Genomic DNA, 6256 nt, shown 5'->3' with positions numbered 1-6256 from the left:
GCATAGGGAGACAAGTATTTCCCATTCTTAAATTCTTCCTGTAAAACTTAGGCATGTCATTTACATAAGAATAATTGACATTGCTTCCAATAGCTTATTACTTAATGTCTAAATACTTATTTTTTTTTCCTGTTTCAATCCTTTAATCAATTGGTGTATGCTCTCCACAATGAAGAGACATATTGTCCTGTGAATTATTTTCATTGGAAATTCTGCTAGTACCTGAAGGGTTTACTGTAGTCTGCTAAGTTTTATTGACTCTCTTTCCTATTTTAGTATTTTATATTGTTCCTTCCTCTCAAATTTGGCATGATGAACAGTATAAAAATGTTTTAAATAAATGTTTATATTATAACTGCTTTCACACTTAATAATTCACAAAAGTTTTATTCTTACAGATTTCTATCACTTCATCACATAAAGTCACTGAGAGTACAATCCAATGCTAAATACTTGAAAAGCTTCTGTTGGGTGCAACAGGCCTTATTCCCAAGTACAGTATTTTGCACTGGATTGCAGTTCCAATTTCTATTGTAGAAAGAGAAGCATGAGCAATACAGGAAGTCCTAATTTAGCGACTGCCTTGTTTAGTGACTGTTCACAGTTATGATGGTGATGAAAAAGTAGCTTTATGACCAATCCTCGCATTTACAACTTTTGCAGTTTGAGTTAGGTAAGATCATAAGAACATTTTCATTTTCATTTAGTGACTGCTTTGCTTAATGACCAAGTTGTCAGTCACAATTGTAATTGCTAAACGAGAACTACTTGAATGCTGAAACTGTGAGACATGTTTTGGAGAGAAGATGCTTTGTGAAAAGTGCTCCCTTTGATTGCAAAGCATCTCATGGTTCTCACCAATGGAATTTCATTTTGAGAACAGTAAAGGCATGTGAGAGGCCAGAGCCTGGTGCCCCATATCCTATCTCTGTTATGATATACAGCAGGGGTTCAAACTCATGTCGTTATGGCGGCATCATGTGATGTATCTGCACTTTTTTTCCTTTCACTAAACCGGGCGTGACTGTGGCCAGCATGTGACGCTTCCAGCCCGCCGGCCGAAGTTTGACAGCCCTGTTATAAAGTACATCTAAATGAATCAGGAGGTGTGAACAAAGAGGAAACCATTAGACCTTTACAGGACATGATTTAGTTTGCAGTAGAGCTCTCTAACTGAGCACCTCTTCAGAACATTACAGATTCATTCTGACTGTGCAAAACAATTTATTGCAAACATCTGCAAAGGAATTGCGTTTGATGTTTAGATAGTGATAGTGATGTCTTGGTATTTGATAAAACCTACTTTACATTCAGCTGAGGCAATATTATTAATGTGGAAGTTACACTTTTTAAACCCCCAAATCCTGTTGAAGTTAATAGCAATATCACGTTTTGTCCCCCGCATCTCCAGAGCTGATATGCAGATAGTGCTTTAGAAGAATACAGGATATAGGATCAGCATGCTTCTTCCCTTTGTTATCCCCACTCCCATCCTATCCACAGTTCCTTCACTTTGTAACCCTTTTACTGACAGTGGAATGTTTTTCTAGCATATCAGAGACATTCTGTGGGCTCCATAATAATTTATGTTTTGCCTGATAGTGGGGTTTCTACCCATTCTATATAGTTTTTCAGCTGGCTCTTGAGCATAAGACTGCACTTCAGACCTTTTGGCAATTAACTTCATAATATCATGAAATCCAACACTTAACAAAGATTTAAAAACTGTTCCCCAAAACAAAGCAATTTCTTAAAGGTCACTAGTGGCTCCAAATTATAATCTTCTGTCAAGGAGAAGGTTTCCATTAGCTTTTGTTAAAGTTAGTCCACAGGAAATTAATATTCAAAAGATAATCCTGTCTCAATAAGCAAGATAAATTCGTAGCTCATAAAATACTGGACCTTGTCCATTAAGGCTTTAAACATTAAAACTAGAAACTTGAATTATGTCTGGAAGCTTATTTTTAGCTCATAACATTTACTCATGTTCTATGCGAAGAGTGTCCTATGCCAATTAAAAGTCACTTGCTGTGTTTTAATCCATTTCCTAACATTTTAGATACCATGTCATATGCAGGTCTGATATACAATGATATATTTATGTAATTATTAAGTCCGGAAAAAATATTTCCTTAAAAAGAAGTTTTAGTATTTTCTTTAATTTTGTGCTTAATGTAATGTACGAGCAAAGCTAATGTAGAGTTCTTGGTAGTCTCAGACCATGGTTGTTTGCTTGCAGGTGTTTCATTACCCAACTGCTTGCACTGATGATGTTATCTAGTTGGGTAATGAAACATCTGCAAATGAGCAACCAAGCTCAGAGCACCAAGAGCCCCACAGTTCAGTCCCGAGCGAAACATGTTTTATTTTATTAAACTCATTAAAACTATTAAAGCCAATATTATTTGAGGTCTACTAAATTGTGATTGGCTATTATTTTTATTTTTCCAGATATCTTGAAACTAACTAGTAGTATACTTTTTTGGCTCTGTTTTCTTCTCATATGCTGTTTTAAATTATTTATTTTACAGTACTGATGCTACTGGTAGTATTTTAGTTTGGTCTTCAAAAGTTATTGTTAGCTATCCTGGGAATGTACTCCAAGAGTGCAATATAAATGCTCTAATCACAATACATAAAATAGCATGTGGGCCCTATGTTCTGTCTTTTAATCGCTGGCTGAATATAAAGACAGTCAGATTAAACTCTGCAAAGACTTCCATACAAAGTTTCTTTATTAGTTCACAAGGCATCCCCAAATATAACTCACGGTTATGTCAAGATTCATCTAATGTCCAATTCTTTGCACAGCTGACTTCATAGTGTAAAATTATAGTGATCTTCATCCCATAACGATGGAACAAGGGGTAAGATACCAGCACGGTGCTGGGGTCCAAGCAAGAGTAAAGGAAACTCCCCCAACCCAACCAAGGGTCAATTCAATGACCAATCAGGATTACAGATGTGACCACATAACATGAACTACATTACCCATGATGCATTAACTACATTTACCATGAGGCATTCCCTTAAGGGGACAGCTCCAAATTCTAACTTAACTACCGTGTTGCCGGCGTATAAGACGACTGGGCGTATAAGACGAGCCCCCAACATTTCCACTCAAAATATAGAGTTTGTTATATACTCGCCATATAAGACGCACCCCCACTTGGAGGCATGTTTTTCAGGGCAAAAAGTCATACGCCGGCAAATACGGTAAGTTGTAACACTTGGGGTATTCTGGATATAATTCTGATTGACCCCCGCCCTTTCCCCCAAACTTACAAAGCCACCAAAATGCTTTAGAGAGGCAGCTTTTTCGCCTTTCTCAGACTGGCACTCAATTCCTCTCCCTTTCTTTGTGACACCGTTGAGCGATCTGCTTTTTTCAGGGGAAAATAAATAAATAAAAATAAAACTGGACGAAAAACAGTCGAGTTGTTTCTTAATATCTTTCCACCTCCCCAACCAATTTGTCTCCAAGGGTGCATCCTTTCCAGAAGTGAATCGGGGGGAGGATTCGAGCAAAGGCTGAAACCGGGAAGAGAAAAATTCCCAAAGAAAATCGCACGAGCAGCATCCCATTCCTGGGAGAAAAACAAAAAACAAAAACACGAACTCTTCCCGAAGCACAAAGCAAGGATGGCGCTTTCTCAGCTTTGAGCTGCGTCGCTGCTCAGCCCCACCCTCCACTCATCCCCACGTGCGGAAGTTTCTGCCACTGGGGGTGGAGGGGATGGAAGGAGGTGAGGGATGGGGGCAAAGCCTGGAGCCTGCCTGTCCGCTCGCACGAGCGGAGTGGGTGGGTGGGGAGGAGGAGGAAGAGAGACTCTGGCTGGGCTTGAAGGGGCTTCGCAAGTTGCGGAGCTCCGCCCCGTCACGCTTCTTGCACCGAGTGACAACAACGTATTTGCCGGCGTATAAGACGACCTTTGTTATATATACTCGCCGTATAAGACGAATTCCCCCACTTGGAGGCATGTTTTTCAGGGCAAAAAAGTCGTCTTATACGCCGGCAAATACGGTATCTCAATTCCCAATTACCTATATACTGTCTGGACAGCACACCCTACAAACATATGTTATGTTCACACATATTAATCACAGCTGTTAAACTACAACATAAATAGTATGAGATTAAAATATTAAGATGGATAGGAATTAGCTCCACCCATTTTCACATCTGGAAGGACACACTTGCATGCTTTCTCTAGTTATCCATGTATTCAGCACAACCCATATGGTTTCAAATTCAATTTCATAAATCATACATATGATATGGTCCTCATTTCTAGAAGTGAGCATTCAGCTGGGGGATTCAGGGACATACAAGTCTATTCCTTATGTAGTTCCTTAGCCAAGAAAGGTATCAGTATTTCTAGATAGTTCTCCTTTGCTTGATTTTTTTCTTTAGCTTTTAATAGCCATACAGATGTTCCAAAGGTACTTTTTCAGGAAGCAACTGCACTTTCTCGTTTTTTCTTTTGAAGACATTTCACTTCTCATCCAAGAAACTTCTTCAGCTCTGATAGGATAGTGGGGAATGGAAGGATTTTCCTATCAGAGCTGAAGAAGCTTCTTGGATGAGAAGCGAAACATCTTCAAAATTAAAAACAAGAAAGTTCAGTTGCCTCCTGAAAAAGCACATTTGGGACAACCATGTCCTGGATGATTGAGGATCTCTATAGACTTTTAGCCATACAGATTGATAAGAGACTCTGAAGTACTGCTATTTTCTATCACAGGTGATAGAACAATGGTATTAATGTGATACAATTTTCTAGGTAAAATAATTTAAATGAAAATATATTAGATAATTATATAGGTTTTCAATGTGCATTTGATCTGCTGTTTGGCTGTTGCAAAGTCATTTGTTTATTAAGAACAGCATCTTTTTCCACAAGTCCCATGAGTATTAAGTTTATGTTTATTTTATCTAAAAACTAATTTTTGATAAGAAATTGATATTGACAAATATTTAAGGAGAATAAAATTGCATTTTAATACAAAACTTAAATTATGTCTAGATATACAAGTCTAAATTCCAAGCAGTTAATATTTACATTCCCATAACGTCCTTACAAATTTTCTTACAGTTAGTTTTGAATCCATTCATTAAAAGAAAAAAAATGTATTTAACCCTAAAACATTTGCCTAAGAAGAAAACAATGTCTAGAATGCTGTCTAAAAGTGCATATTTTAGCAATATTACAATATTCATCCTTGTAGAGCTTGGTAGATTTTGCAAACTATACCACAATACAGCAATTAAAAAAAATACAGGCAGATAAAATTACTAGTTCTGTTTTGACATTTATTAGAATACTCACCAGGGCTGTTTCCAAAACATGTTATTTCTTCCATATTGGTAGCTCATGTCATCCTTTAAAAGAATAGAAGTTTCAAAGCAGAATTTGTTTGCCAAGTTTATCTTGATCACTTTCAGAGATTCCTTATAGCAACAATTATGGATTGTCCTCAGTGTTTTTAAGAATCCCACTTTTCAAAGTTGTGCTAATAAAAAAATAAGGTGTTCAGTCTATGATTATTTCATATTACTGTTTAGAATATATTTTATCCAAGCTTTATTCATTAATTAATAAGAATTAATAAATATTCATTTATAAAAATATAGAAAGTTGTGATATTTAAGTTAAATGATATTAGAAATAGAAAAGGCAGTTTGAACGTTTGCAAGGATGAGGCTCAATTTAGTCATTGCCATAACTTGCTTTAACTAAGAGTGGAAACAGGAAGTTGCTATTCATTTCCCAGGGAACCTTTGAACATAAGATGTGAACTACTACTAATAAACAAAGCAGGTTTCTCATCATATATTGATGTACATGAAAATGTATCTTATGTAGCAACACTTTTTGTTTCTGCTAAAATTATTTTACTCTTTAAATCAGATGCTTTGAAAAATTACATAAAATAATTCTCTAAGTAGGATTTATAGTAATCCTGTTAGCAAGGTAACACCTTATAAACACCACACCACAGTGACTCAGGGGGCAGTTTTGTGACTCTCCACATGTATTCTCAGGTTTGTCTCAGTGCAGATATTAATTCTCTATAGCAATTGTTGGGAGAAATATCCATCTGGTTCAGTTCCAAACCAAGAGAAAGACCCTGGAAACACGGAGGCTTGGAAAGATGATTTAATGATGAAGCAGAACCACATGGGCTCTGGGTAGCTGACCATATGGAGTTGAGAGTGAGGGTTTTTAAATACCTTCTCTTAGGCTTTGAATTT

At 36.8% G+C, this 6256-nt stretch overlaps 1 protein-coding gene across 1 annotated transcript in view; it reads left to right on the top strand.

Annotated features, from left to right (window-relative positions):
• Nucleotides 1–6256, top strand: part of PSMA5 (proteasome 20S subunit alpha 5) — a 33521-nt gene that overhangs the window by 982 nt on the left and 26283 nt on the right. The window lies entirely within an intron of this gene.

This window comes from Notechis scutatus, chromosome 3 (assembly GCF_049901735.1).
Source record: "Notechis scutatus isolate UNSWTSFEM ecotype Mainland chromosome 3, rNotScu1.2, whole genome shotgun sequence".
Classification (NCBI taxonomy): Eukaryota; Metazoa; Chordata; class Lepidosauria; order Squamata; family Elapidae; genus Notechis; species Notechis scutatus.
The sequence above is the reverse complement of the archived record's forward strand: the minus strand, read 5'-3'. Positions and strand labels throughout refer to the sequence as shown.